The sequence below is a fragment of the Labrus mixtus genome, chromosome 18 (genome assembly GCF_963584025.1).
Source record: "Labrus mixtus chromosome 18, fLabMix1.1, whole genome shotgun sequence".
NCBI classification, from domain to species: domain Eukaryota; kingdom Metazoa; phylum Chordata; class Actinopteri; order Labriformes; family Labridae; genus Labrus; species Labrus mixtus.
In genome coordinates, this window is record NC_083629.1 from 350,576 (window position 1) to 367,467 (window position 16,892).

The 16,892-nt window shown below is 40.9% G+C and overlaps 1 long non-coding RNA gene across 1 annotated transcript in view; it reads right to left on the bottom strand.

Moving 5' to 3' along the window:
- Positions 1 to 3,771, bottom strand: part of LOC132993190 (uncharacterized) — a 28,689-nt gene extending 24,918 nt beyond the window's left edge. Inside the window, exon 1 of the long non-coding RNA XR_009676433.1 lies at positions 3,533 to 3,771. This is a non-coding gene — a long non-coding RNA (uncharacterized LOC132993190). The remainder of the gene's footprint in view (positions 1 to 3,532) is intronic.
- Positions 3,772 to 16,892: the final 13,121 nt, after the last annotated feature.

The following is a 16,892-nucleotide window of genomic DNA, read 5'->3' on the forward strand; positions in this document are numbered from 1 at the left end:
ATTACATACCCTCATGCCCTCAGTTAATTCAGACAGTTTCCTCAAAAAATGGAGGACGTGAGCAAGCTGAGCCATCACGAGGGGACAATCACTACACTAAATCATCTGGATTGTGGAGGACTGTGTGAAAATATTAAATTTTACGTCGTACACTGTAATGGCAAAATATTATTGTAATTAAGAAACAGCTGCACTAGATCTAGCTCAAGTTGATAGACTTGTATTTCTCGTGATACATTTATATTATATTGGGCTTATATTTCTGTTATGTTGTGCTACTGCTGTTCATAGCTTAATAAAACAGTAAAATTAAGTAATGAACCTTTTTGTGATTGTGTAGCAGTGGCAGTGGGGTTCAAATAGTTTGAACATTATTGTGTCAGGACTCAGGCTTTACCTGGAGATCTTTGATAAGCTGGTAAACAGGTTCACCAAGGTGGATCATCACCAGTTTGAGGATACATTCCTTTCTGGTGTTGTTGTCCACAGTCTGGGAAAAAAAACAGTTACTTCCAATGAAAATTACTGCCACTCAAGGACAATTTTGCCATATACCCCACACTTCATCCATACATACCTCATCGAAAGCCTGCAAAATCCTTGCAGCCTTTTCTTTTATAAGTCCCCCCTTGCTCCTGATGACCTCCAGCAGTTTCGGGGTATGTTTGTTCAACTGCGCCAAGAACTTTGTCTCCAAGGGAACTGTGGTAATTCTTAGGAACTCAGCACTGATCTAGAAAACAACATAGAGCATAAAAACAAATTGGAGAATAACATCATTATCAATATAGCAAGATAAAACCAATCAGTTAATGTACCTCCAGGCAGGCCTTCATGGAGACCTGGATAGTACTTTTCTGCCATTAAACTCCTTTATTTGATGTGATATTGTTGATATAGTTCTTGAAATTGTGTCTCCCATTCCCCTCTTAAATTTTAATCCCAAAATAGTTGTGTAATGTTTGTGAAGCTTTTAAGTGTGTCAGTTAGTTGTTCCTATAGTTCAACACAACTTTTTTATATATATCAAAGGTTTGATCAAAGGTTTGATCCAACTGCACAAAAATCACCTTTAATAGATTTTACATTTTAAATGAGACATCAATATTGGGGATGCAATAGATTTATTGAAAGACCCTGCATTTTGTGCAAAACAATACATTCTCCTCTATTTATTAAAGCCAGAACATAAAGCTTGAAGTAAACACCAACTGGTAGACACACAAAAACCATACCTCATCCATCTGAAAAAGCGCAGGCCATCTTTCCAGGATGTTGTCAACGCTCGGCATCTTGTGCACGATTTCTTGTCTTCTGTAACCAAATGTCTTTGCCATCTTGTCCTTTAATGTTGGACGGTTGTTTCTTTTCTGGTTTTCCGTCAATAGGAAAATCCTCTCTTGTTCCAGGCTTTCTTGAGTCTCACCACTAGGTAAGGGTGGAAAATGGTTAACCTCGGCTCGTCTTGGTCTCTTCAAATTCTTTGCAGGGTGGGCCTCTTCTTGAGACTTGGATTTGGAAGAATTAACAGTGAGTTCAGCAGATGTGCCCCATGTGCCTTAAGCAGAGTCCGGTAGTTGGCCATTTTTACTTTCAGTCTTTGTTTCCAGCCATAGCTCTCATTGTAAGACCCTGGTTCTCTCAAGCAGGAGTGCTTCTTTGTCAGTGCCAAAGCAACTTCACTGAAGTCTGCATCTGTACGGTACGCTTTGTATGTGTAGACTCTTTCAGCTAGTTTCTCCAGTATGTCAGACAGCATTCTTGAGCAGAGTGTCAGTCTAGAATGGCTTCTTGTGTACTTTGCATTTCCCTTCTGTAGTTGACATTCTGTGTCATAGGAAAATGTTGGGATGGGAAATGCTGTTGGCCACTGCTGTGTTCTTAGTGAGTCGGGGGAAGGGCTGCTAAGCAGTATAGTGTCATCTGTATTTGACGATCCGAGGGAGGAGTCGTCACTGCCTGGTTCAACTGGAATACTGCTACTTAATGGGAGATCAACTGGACACAAGACAATAGTTGTCGAATTGGGGTCTAACTGGACAACTTTGATAACTGTAGGGTCCTTAATGACAGTTGTAGATGTTAGATTCACAAAAATGTTTCCAAAATCAGTGTCCTTGTACTGCAGCCTCATGTATCCCCCTAATCCACAAGCATTCTGGACTTCCTCAATTAGCTTGTCCACAGAGTTAGGAATCCCATTGCTTAGCTCTACTCTCACAATATTGTCTTTGTTCACGATGACCAGCAATCGAACAAGAGCTGGATCTGCCATTGTGCCCTAAGAGAGGGAGATGGAGAGACAAAGAGACAAAATTAAGCTTGTCATGCAATAAAGCCATTTGAGTGAGTGACATTGAATGAGCCGGGGCCAGCTCGAGCTGGGGCAGACTGGTAGTGTCGGTGCTCTCACTGTTTGCCTATGGACACAGACATAGAGTCTGTTTTCTGCCAGGAATTCCCAAGATCAATTCTGGAAGAAATCTCTGAATCAGTTGAGGAAATGGCCTTATGTGTTGAAGTAAATATGTCTGTAAATGTTTTTATTACTATATTTCTACTGCTATATTGTATATTTTGTAAATGTTTTACATTGAAACAACATGGATTGTAATGATTTGATATGATCATTTAATGATGATTTGGTCCTATTTGTGTTCCATGATGGTACAATGTTGCCTGAGAGCAGCAGCTGGATTGCTACTTTTTTATTTAATATGAAATGTGTAATACATTTAAAACATTTAAAATTTGTCCGTTATGGTACAATGTGGCCTCAAGGCAACAAACTTTAAATTAATAAATAGATTTAAAAATGTTATAATGTCCAATCTTAAGTAGGAAAAACACCATAACATTTTCTAACACCCATTGATATCATAATGCATACCGTAGAGGGGATGATTGCTGCTTACTGTCATTCAAAACTAATTACAGCCTTAAAGTTCACCATATGTTCAAAATGCCTTTAAGTGCCAGCCAAGATTGAGCTTGCATGACTTTTTCAGTTAATTACATATGTGATGACTGCTCGAATTTTTTAAGGGTGCCTGATTTTCACACAGAAGAAATCTGACTTGTTTCAACATGTCTGGATTAACCATGTCCAAAGCAGTTTTTTTAGTTATTTTTCTTTTAGTAAATAATTCAACTGTGTGCGTTAACTCTCTGTGCAGTAAAGCTATCTAGACTGGAGAAAAAAAATTAAACAATATTTTGTAAGAAAAGGTCAAATAACATATATAATGAAATATGGCATTTTATATATATATACTGTATATTTACTGTAGCTATCTATAAGAGGATGGGGAAGGAAATCATACGGCAAATTAGTGAATTAATTAGCGCAAATATAAACAGTATATGGTGTAGCACTCCAACATGTTAAGATTGGTAATAATCAATCAATCAGTCAATTTTTATTTGTATAGCGTCAACTCACAACAAGTGTTATCTCGAGACACTTTACAAAAAGCAGGTAAAATACCTTACTCATTGTCTGTTAACATTACAAAAGAGCAGGTAAAAAGACCTTACTCATTGTTATGTTACAAAAAGCAGGTAAAAGATCTTACTTATTGCTATGTTACAAAGATCCAGCCTATCCATCATGAGCACTTCAGCAAAGCAGCAAAAGTTACAGTGGTAAGAAAAAACTGCCTTATTAAAAGGCAGAAATCTTCGGCCGGATCCCCGGCTCATGATGAAACAGCCTTCACAGGTCTAGACTGTGCCGGGCTTGGAAAGGGATAGGGGGAGAGATGGGATAAGATGCAGAGGACTCCGGTAAGACCAGAGGAGGAGGGCTGTAAATTTATATTAACAAAGCTTGGTGTACAGACTCTGTCATTGTTGGGAGACACTGCTCAGCTAATATTGAGTTTCTCATGGTTAAATGCAGACCTTTCTATCAGCCAAGGGAGCTCAGCTCCACTATTGTAACTGCAGCCTACATCCCCTACGGATGCCGATGCAAAACCTGCATGATGAAGGAACTTTACATCAGTAAACAACGGACAGCTCACCCGGAGGCTGCATTTATAGTTGCAGGTGATTTTAATCACTCAAACTTAAAGACAGTGCTCCCTAAATTTCACCAGCATGTTTCCTGTAATACAAGAGGAAACAAAACTCTGGTTTACACAAACATCGCAGGAGCCTACACCACGACCCCCCTCCCCCACCTGGGACAGTCAGACCACCTTTCTTTGTTCCTCATCCCAAGTACTCCCCACTCATCCAATGTGTGAAGCCATCAGTGACAACGATTAAAGTATGGCCAGCGGGGACAGACTCTGTACTTCAGGACAAGTTCCATCACACAGACTGGAGTATGTTTGCTTCTCAGGCTACCTGGGGCTCTCACGCAGACATTGACATCTACACTTCTTCTGTGCTGGATTATATCAATACCACCATCGACAGTGTTACAACATGGAAGCAGATCACCACGTACCCAAATCAGAAGCCATGGATGAACAAGGAGGTGCGGCTCCTGCTGAAGGCCCGCAACACCGCCTTCAGATCAGATGACGCAATGGCCTACAGCGTATCCAGGGCAAACCTGAGGAGGGGCATCATCAAGGCCAAGCACTGCTACAAGCTGAAGGTAGAGGAACACTTCTCCAACTCCGACCCCAGACGCATGTGGCAGGGCATCCAGGCCATCAGTGATTATAAACCCAGCAACTCCACCCCGATAACCACAGATGTCTCCTTCCTGAATGAGCTAAATCACTTTTATGCTCGCTTCGATAGAGACAACAGGGAGACGCAGACCACGACCAGACCTCCTGCAGACAACCAGCCCCTCTCACTCACCTCCACAGACGTCCACGCTACACTGAGCCGGATCAACGCTCGAAAGGCTGCTGGTCCAGATGGCACCCCCGGGCGCATGCTTAGAGCATGTGCGGAGCAGCTCACTGGGGTTTTTACGGACATCTTCAACCTGTCCCTCGCCCAAGCAGCTGTGCCAGCATGCTTCAAAGCCACCTCCATTGTCCCAGTGCCGAAACACTCCAGCCCAACAGGCCTGAATGACTACCGCCCTGTAGCACTCACACCCATCATAATGAAGTGCTTTGAGCGACTGGTCCTAGCACACCTGAAAAACTGCCTCCCACCCACACTGGACCCATACCAGTTTGCCTACCGCAGCAATAGGAGTACAGAGGATGCAGTTTCCACTGCGCTGCACTCTGTGCTCACACATCTGGACAATAACAACACATACGCACGAATGCTGTTTGTTGATTTTAGCTCAGTATTCAACACTGTCATCCCCTCCAACACTAAACTCGGAGAACTGGGCTTCAACACCTCCCTCCGTCACTGGATAATGGACTTTCTGACCAACAGACCCCAGTATGTTAGGTCAGGACACACCTGCTCCACCACCATCACACTCAACACAGGCGTACCACAGGGCTGTGTGCTGAGCCCATTCCTCTACTCCCTCTTCACCCACGACTGCAGACCTGTACATGGATTCAACACCATCATCAAGTTTGCGGACGTACGGCGGTGATTGGCCTCATCAGCAACAACGTTGACACAGCCTACAGGGAGGAGGTACAGCATCTGGCCGCCTGGTGTGCTGACAACAACCTGCTTCTCAACACCAGCAAGACGAAGGAGCTCATCGTGGACTTCAGGAGAGAAAGAGGAAGCACGCACAACCCCATCCACATCAACGGGATGGCTGTTGAACGTGTCTCCAGCTTCAAGTTCCTGGGGACCCACATCACAGAGGACCTCTCCTGGTCCACTAACACCTCCAGTCTGGTTAAGAAGGCTCATCAACGCCTCTGAAGAGACACCACCTGTCTTCAGCTGTACTGAGGAACTTCTACCGCTGTGTGATCGAGAGCATACTGACCAGCAGTGTCACAGTCTGGTACGAAAACTGCTCTGTCACAGACCGTAAGGCGCTACAGCGGGTGGTAAAGACCGCCCAGCGCATCACAAGGTGTCCACTTCCTGCCACTGAGGATGTCCAAAGAAAACGCTGTCTGCGGTGAGCTCACGGCATCCTTAAAGACTCCTCCCATCCTGCCCACAGATTGTTTACCCTCCTGCCCTACGGTAGGCGCTTCAGAAGCCTCCGGACCAGAACCAGCAGACTGAGGAACAGCTTTTTCCCCAGAGCTGTCTCTCATCTGAACTCTACCCCCCGAACTCTGAACTCTGTCTCTCTCTCTCTCTCCCTCCCGAACTCTGCCCCCCGCTGACCCCCCTTCCCCTGCACATCACCTCACACCCATCATCCCCCCACCACTCCTCCTGGTCATACACACACATCTCTCATCCACCTGTATTATTGTATTATAGTATGTTCATATAACCTCAATAAGTTATCGACCTGTAAAATATGTCCATATTCTGTATATTATCTGTAAACTAGTAATAGCATGCTCACTGCACCTTAATCTGTATATTATATTCTGAAAAATATACTTATATTTATAGCATTTATTTATATTTATAGCATCCCATTAATCCAGCCATATATCCCGAATAATTCACTTTATTTCTGTAAATTTTGTAATTACTGTACATAGCACAGATTCTTGCACTTTCTGCTTATTTGCACTTCTGGTGAGATGCCAAACCTCATTTCGTTACTCTATACTTGTATATGTGTAATGACAATAAAGTTGAATCTCATCTCATCTCAAGAGGGATAGGGAGCAAGGGGGTGGGGGGAGGCAAGCCGTCCATCACCAATCCGGTGGGGAGGGGGTTGTTCTGGTAAGCCTTCCATCAACAATCCGGTGGGGTGAGGGGGGTTGTTATAGCAACATAACTAGGAGCTAACTAGGAGCTGGTCTAGGAGCTGGTCTACACCAGCACCAGCCCTAACTATAAGATTTATCAAAAAGGAAAGTTTTAAGTCTATTCTTAAAAATACAGACTGTGTCTGCCTCCCGGACCACGGCTGGAAGATGATTCCAGAGGAGAGGAGCCCGATAACTGAAGGCTTTAACTCCCATAGTACACTTAGAGACTGTAGGTACCACTAGCAGGCCTGCATAAGATGGTGCCTGGCCATTTAGAGTTTTTTAAGAGAAGATGAGAAGAAGGATCTTGAATTCTATTCTAGACTGTATAGGGAGCCAGTGCAGAGAAGCCAAGAGGAGTAATGTGGTCCCTTTTCCTAGTTCTAGTCATTACACGAGCTGCAGCGTTCTGGACTAGTTGAAGAGTCTTTAGAGACGCACCATAGCACCCCGACAAAAGAGAATTACAATAATCCAATCTGGAGGTAACAAATGCATGAACTAGTCTTTCTGCATCATTTTGCGACAGGATATTCCTGATCTTGGATATATTACGAAGGTGAAAATAGGCTGTTCTTGAAATTTGCCTGATGTGAGCGCTAAAGAACATATCTTGATCAAATAGAACTCCTAGATTCCTAACAGTGGGGCTAGATGCCAGGGTGATGTCATTAAGGACAGTCAAATCACTAGAAAAAGTCTCTCTGAGGTTTTTAGGGCCTAGCACAATAACTTCAGTCTAGTCTGAGTTAAGTAGCAAAACATTTCTGGTCATCCAGGTCCTAATGTCCTTAAGGCACGTTTCTAGCTTACATAACTGACTGGTGCCATCGGGCTTCATTGATACATAAAGCTGAGTATCATCTGCATAACAATGAATCTGTATGGCATGTTTCCTCATAATATTTCCCAGAGGAAGCATATATAATGTAAAGAGAATTGGTCCAAGCAATGAACCTTGTGGCACTCCATGACTAACTTTGGTGTGCATAGAGGACTTATCATTAACATGTACAAACTGAGATCGGTCTGATGAGTAGGATTCAAACCAACTTAAATCAGTCCCTGTAATTCCAAGTAAATGTTCTAGTCTGTATTATAGGATCTGATGGTTAATGGTGTCAAAAGCAGCACTAAGATCTAACAAGACGAGCACAGAGAGAAGTCCCCTGAATGAAGCTAAAAGTAGATTGTTTGTAACTTTAACTAGTGCAGTCTCAGTGCTATGGTGGACTCTAAATCCTGACTGAAACTCCTTAAAGAAACTGTTGTCATGGAGAAAGTCACACAGCTGATTAGTTACCACTTTCTCCAGGATCTTTGAGATAAAAGGAAGGTTGGATATAGGCCTATAGTTAGCTACAGTTCCTGAATCTAGAGTAGGTTTTTTGAGTAGAGGTTTGATTACCGCTACTTTAAATGACTGTGGTACACAGCCTGCCAGTAAAGACATATTGATCATATCTAATATAGAGTTGCTAACTAAGGGAAATACTTCCTTAAACAGCTTGGTTGGGATTGGGTCTAAAAGACAGGTTGACGGTTTCGACGCAGAAATAATTGAATTTAGCTGTGAAAGGTTGATTGGAGAAAAACAGTCTAGACTAATATCTGGTCCTGGAACTGTCTCTGCCATATCAGACGTATCTGCACCAGGTAAGGGCAGGAGGTTACCAATTTTGTCTCTGATGTCTAGAATTTTGTTGTTGAAAAAGCTCAGGAAATCATTACTGCTAAGGGCTAAAGGAATACAAGGCTCAATGGAGCTATGACTCTCTGTCAGCCTGGCTACAGTGCTGAAAAGGTGTCTAGGATTGCTTTTGTTTTCCTCGATTAGAGAGGAGTAGTAGGCAGCTTGAGCGTGACGTTGAGCCTTTATATATTTTCTATGACTATCCTGCCAGAATAAACGAGATTCTACCGTTTTGGTCGAGCGCCAGTCTTACACGTTTCTCTGCGCCTCCCTTAGATCTGTCTCCCAGTCACTATAGCTGTAATTCTGAATCTAACTGTAGTTATACTATAGGTACTGTGTCTGTCCCCCGGTCCAGACCCGTTTTTATAAGTCATCCAAACGTAGAAAAAAAGGCCTAAATCGTCAAAATCTCATTAGAATAAAAACTACAAATACGATTTTGCAAAAAAATTCAGAAAATTCACTGCAGACTTTTGAACATTAGGTCCTTAGCAACCAAATCTCTTTTAATGAATGATCTGATATCAGATCAGCATATTGATTTACTTTGTTTGACTGAAACTTGGCTGTGTCGAGATGAATATGTAAGTTTAAATGAATCCACTCCTCCCAGTCATTTTAGTACTCATATACCTCGAGACACTGGACTAGGTGGTGGAGTAGCAGCTATTTTTAATTCTAGTCTTCTAGTTAACCCTTGACCAAAGCTGAATTTTTCTTCTTTTGAAAGCCTTGTTCTTAGAGTTTCACATCCAGCCTCAAGAACCTTTCAGCCAGTTCTAGTTGTTGTAGTTTACCGCCCTCCTATCGCCCCTATTCTGAATTTCTATCTGAATTTGCAGAATTTTTATCAAATTTAGTCCTTAGCAGTGATAGAATAATTGTTGTAGGTGACTTCAATATCCATGTGGATGTTGATAATGATAGCCTTAGCACAGCTTTCATTATTAGACTCTATTGGTTTCACCCAGGGTGTAAACGAAACTACTCATCGTTTTAACCACACCCTGGATCTTGTTTTAGCTTATGGCATTGAAATCCATAATCTTAAAGTTTTCCTAGAAAATCCTCTTCTATCAGACCATTTCCTTATTACTTTTGACTTTGTCCTACCAGAATTATCTCTACTTAATAAAAATGTGCTCTCTAGAAGGTTTTCTGATAGTGCTGTAGCTAGATTTAAGGAAGCTATTTCAGCTGCTTTTGATTCAGTACCGTGTTTCAACCCAGTTGAAAACTCTTATGATAACTTTAGTCCCTCTCAGCTAGATCAGTTTGTTGATAGTGCAGTGGATTTGCTGCGATTCGATTGCTCCCCTAAAACAGAAGGTTATCAAACGGCATAGATTAGCTCCATGGTTCAACTCAGAAACCCGTACTCTAAAACAAACGTCACAAAATTTTGAAAGAATATGGCGCTCCACCAAAACGGTAGAATCTTGTTTATTCTGGCAGGATAGTCATAATAAATATATGAAGGCTCTACGTCACGCTCGAGCTGCCTACTACTCCTCTCTAATCGAGGAAAAGAAAAGCAATCCTAGACACCTTTTCAGCATTGTAGCTGTTGTGCCCTGAAAAAGGGTAAAATGAATAAATGGACTCAAGACACGATGCTTCCTCTGTCAGCGTCATGCAGAATGATTTAATTTATCTTTTTCAAAATGATCCACATAGTCACAATGGTGCTTTCTTTTCACAGGCAAATATGAAACATAACAGGTAAGTACAATAGAATAAAATAATCAACAGTGTTGAAAATACAAACAAAAATATCCTGTCTATCACTTTACTTCATATTTCTTCTGTTGAACAATTTCTTCCTAACAAAAAAATATATGTGCTCACTGACACGATTAAACATGAATATTCTCAACCATGACTATTCTTATAAACACTTTCAGATTCTTAATCTTAATATACACACACGTCCAGACCTACACACGCGCTCATGCCAACACTGACCTCGTGTGGTGACATGTGGACGACATACAACACGGAGCTAACCTAGCTTAGTGTCTCACTGAACTTTCATAAAATGTAAATACAACATTTTAAACATCAACCTTTCTGTAAGTTCCTAACAATAAACACGAAAACATCTCTAGAAACATCCTTTGTAGATAAACACAGATATATATTATCTTTTTACCTGAAAAAGGGTAAAATGAATAAATGGACTCAAGACACGATGCTTCCTCTGTCAGCGTCATACAGAATGAGGCATCGCGGCTGAGAGCTCCCCCTTCCGGCCTCGGCAGGCATCACTAATCAATCACATGCATTATCTCTTGATAGACATTACAGGTAGATGACAGATTCATAAATCTTGGCAGACATATCTGTATATTTCAAAGGTTTTTAACAAAAAAATAAGTTTTAAAGTGTTTTAAATCCTTCAGACTGAATCTGTTTTAACACTGATATCTTTTACAAATTATTAAACTTAAATGAACTTCTACAATTGTTTTATGACATTTTTTACAAGAATTCGCTGTTTTATGTCACTAAAATCATATTTATTTCTCCATGAATTTATTTATAACTTATCAGTTATTTCAAATAAATTACACCTATCACACACTCCCCTGCAAAAATAGATGTCGTCCCGACATCACTAGATCTATGAATTAAAGTTTCTCAAACTCTCAAACTAATTTTCCTCTAGTTTTCTTAACTAGTTCTCAAAGGGGTGTCTAAATTAACAGCTTTTATTATAACCAAGTACTTAATATACTGCATTCATAACAAAACTCAACTGAAAGGTCTTTTTAGTCAAACAGTCTCTTACTGTGCTCGATAAACTTTTGTACTTAGTATCCCTGCATGAATAAGGGTTGGTAAACCTGATATGGGTTAGTCCACATTGTCACTGGCTGAACTTCTCTGTACAGTACAGGTTGATACTGGTAATATGTTTCATTTGCTAGAGCTGTACTATAGCATGTTGGGGTCCCTAGTTTGTCATAGGTAAAGGTTTTAGGAGCTCTTCTTTCTCGTCTTGGTAGCTCATGTCTCAGTTCTCTGTCATCATTATCTGAATGTGGATGCTGGGGTTGAATCTCATCCTGTGCTTCTTCAACTGGTTGTCCATTGTCGCACTGATTCTCGTTTTCCAACAGCATATTTTCCTGCTCTGTATCAGATTCATCCATGTGTGTTATGGGAACTTGTTCATTCACTTGTCCATCATCACACAACACTGGTGTTTCTTGGTCACTGTCGTTTTCTGTATCTGCATGCTCAATGGTTTGATCTACACTTGGCATTTGAAACTGTGTTACTGGCCTGTAGTAGAACAAACATTCACCTTCATCATTGTCCTCATCCGGTTCTGTGTTGTTTGTCGTCGTCTTTGTTATCTTTTTGTTTAGCTTGGGTGCTGTCTTTGGCTGGATTTCCAAGGGTAAGTGATCACATGGCAGCAACAAATTGCGATGCAGGGTTCTTGATCTTCCTCTTCCTTGTTCAGGCTTAACTTCATAGACTGGGATATCTTCTCCAACCTGACGTACCACAACATGAATATGTTCTTCCCAATGATTGCGGAGCTTTCCAGTGCCTCCTCTAGGTGTCAGGTTTCTCACAAGAACACGATCACCAGGGTGCAGTACTGAACTTCTCACTTTTCCATCATAGTGTTTTTTACTTCTCTCTGATGATTTCTTTGCATTTTCTCTGACGATTACATATGCGTCTTGCATTTCTCTTTTCCATTTCTCCATGTATGTCCGATGATCTGCTTTTCCTGTTTCCGTGGTCAGACCAAACAGTAGATCAATAGGTAACCTTGGGGATCTTCCGAAAAGAAGATAAAAAGGCGAAAAACCTGTGACCTCGCACTTAGTGCAGTTGTATGCATAGATCAACTTGTTCAAAGAGTCTTTCCAGTTTGTCTTCTGTTTGTCAGTTAATGTCTTTAGCATTTGTAGCAACGTACGATTAAAACGTTCTACTTGTCCATTTCCTTGTGGTCGATAAGGTGTAGTGCGCGATCCCAGTACACCACAGTTCTTTTTCAGCTGAGCGAAGAGCTGGTTCTCAAATTCGCCGCCTTGATCGTGATGTATTCTTGTTGGTAGCCCAAACTTTAAAGCATAATCATTGAATATTCGGTCAGCGACTGTTTTGGCAGACTTGGAGGTTGTTGGATAAACCTGTGCAAAACGAGTGAAGTGATCAACAATCACTAATATATACTCGTAGCCTCCTGCACATTTGTCTAAGTGGAGAAAATCTATCGACACTAGTTCAAATGGCTGTGTGGTTACAATGCTGGTCATCGGTGCTCGAGTTTCTTTGCTTGGTGTCTTTTGTTTCAAACAACTACATGTTCTTGCAACATAGTGTTCAATTTCAAGAAGTAAGTTCTGGAAATGTTAAAACAAGAAAAAGTCCTGAATTTTATGTGTAAAATTTAATATAAAAAGGGGTAAACAATAATGTATAGATGAAACAGATAAAGAATATGATTATTATGATCAGGATAATGCAATTATAATGTATGGTGACATTATATATTTAGTAATGAGATAAGACGCGGTATTGTTTGAATGACTTGATCAGAAAATGGTCAAAAAGAAAAAGTTGATAAAGGAATTTTGGGATTCTATTTGGATTTAAAGGAGGGCTCTGAATAGACACGACTCAAGACTCAATCTTCCAACACCCCTTGCCACCAGCAGTCTTACTATGAGATGTGTTCAATTGAACTCTGCCGGCTGGTCCCGCGTTTCAGTCTCTGGCAAGCGGTTCTTTTCAGGCCCAGAGCGGTCCACAGGCCAGATTAGATGCCTTGACAACTTGGTCGGAGTCTGCAGCTGGGATGGAGATTGTACGTCGGTTCAGCCTTCGTCTCAGAAGCTCCAAGAGGATCCAACAGGAAAAGTATTAAAGAGTCTTTTGATACGTCGATTTCCAATTCAGAAACTAAGGAATTGGCGTTCAAAATTGAAGAGCAAAGACTTTAGAGAAGAAAGTTAAAAAAAACTTTGCTTGAGCCAGAAAGAATTGATGTTTCCAAAAATTGTGCGTGCAAAAGAAAGTTCGGCAGAGACTCGCCTCTACGGCACAAACTTAAAAGAAGTGATTCGGACCAAAGTCCGAAGAGAAGCGAGCAAGAGCTGAAGCTCTAAACTTCACAAACCAAAAACAAAACTAAAACTGGAGAGCTGAGCTGAGTGTGAACTCTTTTCAGCTGCGGGAGAAGGAGGTGGACCTGCATGAGAAGGGTCACTCCCATTCTGATCTGAAGATTAAGAATAAGAATATAAACATATATACGTCACCATACATTCATTTCGATATTATTTCTATCAGATCCACGTTGATGTAGGTTCACGTCATATATTTAGACAAACATTTCTATCAGATTCATGTTGAGATGAAAATCAAACCATCTGGGAACATTCTCAGTTAATCCCAGCCTGTAGTTGAACAAAACCATGTTATACAGTCAGCATTCTTAATAAGACTTATCAATAAAGTAGGAAAAGAAATTGGTGTCTCTAAATAACACCTTCTATAGCTAATATCAAAGAGTATGCTTTATAACACATCTAAATGTATAATTATGAAGGTTACGTATTCATGGATATTCTAACACTAGATGGCAATAGCGCTCCACGTCAAATTCCTATTAAACATAATATAATTATAATACATTCAATGTGACAATTACAAATATCTAGATGAAGAAAGACATAAATGTTCATTTGATGCAGAATTGAAAGCTGTGGTTTAATTCAGTTTTTCAGCAGTCCATCAACAGTCAATTTTACGACTTTGCAGAGACTGGTTTTGGTCACAGTTCATGTCTTTGGGGTCAATTCGTAGATAGCAGAGTGTTCCGTTTCCGCTCGGTTGTTTATTCCAGGTGTTGTAAAAGTTCATAATATCCTGTTTGAGAGGGAGACTTAAATCATTGATCAGTTCCTTTGTTCCTTGGTAAAAGTAATGTTAATCCACAGTCCTGAGTCCTGCGGGAAGAGAGGTTGTAAAACGTGGCTGCTGATAACGGCTACACTAGAAACGTGCCTTAAAGACGTTAGGACCTGGATGACCAGATATTTTTTGCTACTTAACTCAGACAAGACTGAAGTTATTGTGCTAGGCCCTAAAAACCTCAGAGAGACTTTTTCTAGAGATGTGACTGTCCTTAATGACATCAGCCTGGCATCTAGCACCACTGTTAGGAATCTAGGAGTTCTATTTGATCAAGATAGGTCCTTTACCTCTCACATCAGGCAAATTTCAAGAACAGCCTATTTTCACCTTCGTAATATATCCAAGATCAGGAATATCCTGTCGCAAAATGATGCAGAAAAAATAGTTCATGCATTTGTTACCTCCAGGTTGGATTATTGTAATTCTCTTTTGTCAGGGTGCTCTGGTAAGTCTCTAAAGACTCTTCAACTAGTCCAGAACGCTGCAGCTCGTGTACTGACTAGAACTAGGAAAAGGGACCACATTACTCCTGTGTTGGCTTCTCTGCACTGGCTCCCTATACAATCTAGAATAGAATTCAAGATCCTTCTTATCACTTACAAAGCTCTAAATGGCCAGGCACCATCTTATCTTAAGGAGCTACTAGTGACTAGTCATACTAGTTGATGGACGGTTTGCCTAAGGATAATTGAATTCATGTGTGCTGTTATTTCTTTCAGATTTGAAAAGGGTCCTGCAGGCCAGGATTGTAGGCCAGGATTGTGTCGAGGAGGCTCTGTTCAGGAGCAGGGATGCCCCTGACAAGGGACCAGCGTCCCACATCAAAACAAAAGTGCCTTTTGCTACGACCCTCGAACCAATAATTTCAAACGCACCTTTTTTTTTAATGCACTATGACTTTATGGACTTTGTCAAACAAATAGCCATTTTGCACCAATGGCGCTAAATTCAATAATATCAGCATGGTCTATTTTTTCTTTTCAAGATGTACGAACACATTTTGCATTTTTTGTCTAAATGTTCAGAGCATTATTTCAATAAAGAAATACTTATCAACAGCTTTTTAATTGTTTTTTTCTGTAAATTTGTTGGCTTATTTAGTCTGTATCTGTAAATGATGATCTTTTATTTTTAGAAGACTGCTTCAAATGTCTTTTTTTGTCCCCCAAAAAATCGAACTCAATTACAGTATGATAGTCACATGCTGTAATGACTATACGTGTCTGTGTAGACATGTCAAAAATATGCATACACGCTTCTGCTTTGTAAATATTAACAGCTCACTGTCATGTAATTATAAGCAAGAACACTGTGGCTTACTTGTGCATTTTCACTAGCTAATGCATAGAAGAGGAAACCTTTTACTTCCTACTAGAAAATGTGTATGTGGTTTTCACAGATCATGAATAGGATATGCAAATGCAATTGATCAGAGCTTTTACATCACAAAATTAGATTTATTAAAAAAAATGCAACATTAAATAATTCTAACGGAATACAAAGCACTTCAAACAAGTTGGTGTTGGCATTTGATGCCCCAAATGTGCATGTAGCCACACAGTTTTGCTAGTGGCCAGGAATATATCCAGTATACTGAGCATAGGGATCAGGCCACTTGTAATCCTCCACACACAGCAGCTGGGAATTACCAACCGGTTTCCAATATATAAAGCTTCTGTATAGCAAAGCGGTACTCCCGGTTGTCTTGCGCTGGCTCCCTTACCCTGCCAAGTAGGGTGATGTCCTCCCTGAAGTTCCTGTGGACCCGCAAAACACCTGTATCAAGGTAGTAAAGGGCGAATGATGCCAAACGGCTGAAGCAATGGCCTCAGACCCTCGACCGGCCCCGCGACCGGCCCCTCGCTGCAGCCTGCTTCAGCAGCCATACCGACATCCGACTGTAAAGAAATGGCAAACATTCAGAGGGATTCAAGTGAAAACACTTATTCATTGCTGTTTCTAGCATTTTACAATCACCAAAATTATTCTAATGGTAAAAGATGGCTAACTAGCAGTAGCAGTGCAAACTGCAAACTACAAATTACTTTCGCCTACTCCGGAGTAGAATACAAAAAATAGCTCCTAACACAGGTGCATATCTTTGGGATATAAAAAATAACGCTTTAACAATGACATTACTAAAAACGTCTTACTTACCTCATCACTTGACATTTTTCCGTAAGAAAGCTTTTACAATGGAAATGTTATCCACCGCTGGAGCTTGACTCCTTCGTGCAAACACGAGTTGAGGGGGGTTGGACTCGGAGGTGTGTTGCTGGAGTAGAGAGGGAGGCTACAGCATGGAGGAGGTGTGGCCAAACAGCCGTTTGTTTTGATTTCATGCTGGTGCTCAAGGGCGACATCTACTGGATCACAAAAACGCATATAAAGCCTTTAAAGTGTATTTTCTTTGTTTTTGTCAGCGTTTCAATAAAGACAGATGTGGTTTGAGAAGACAATTTGAAGTT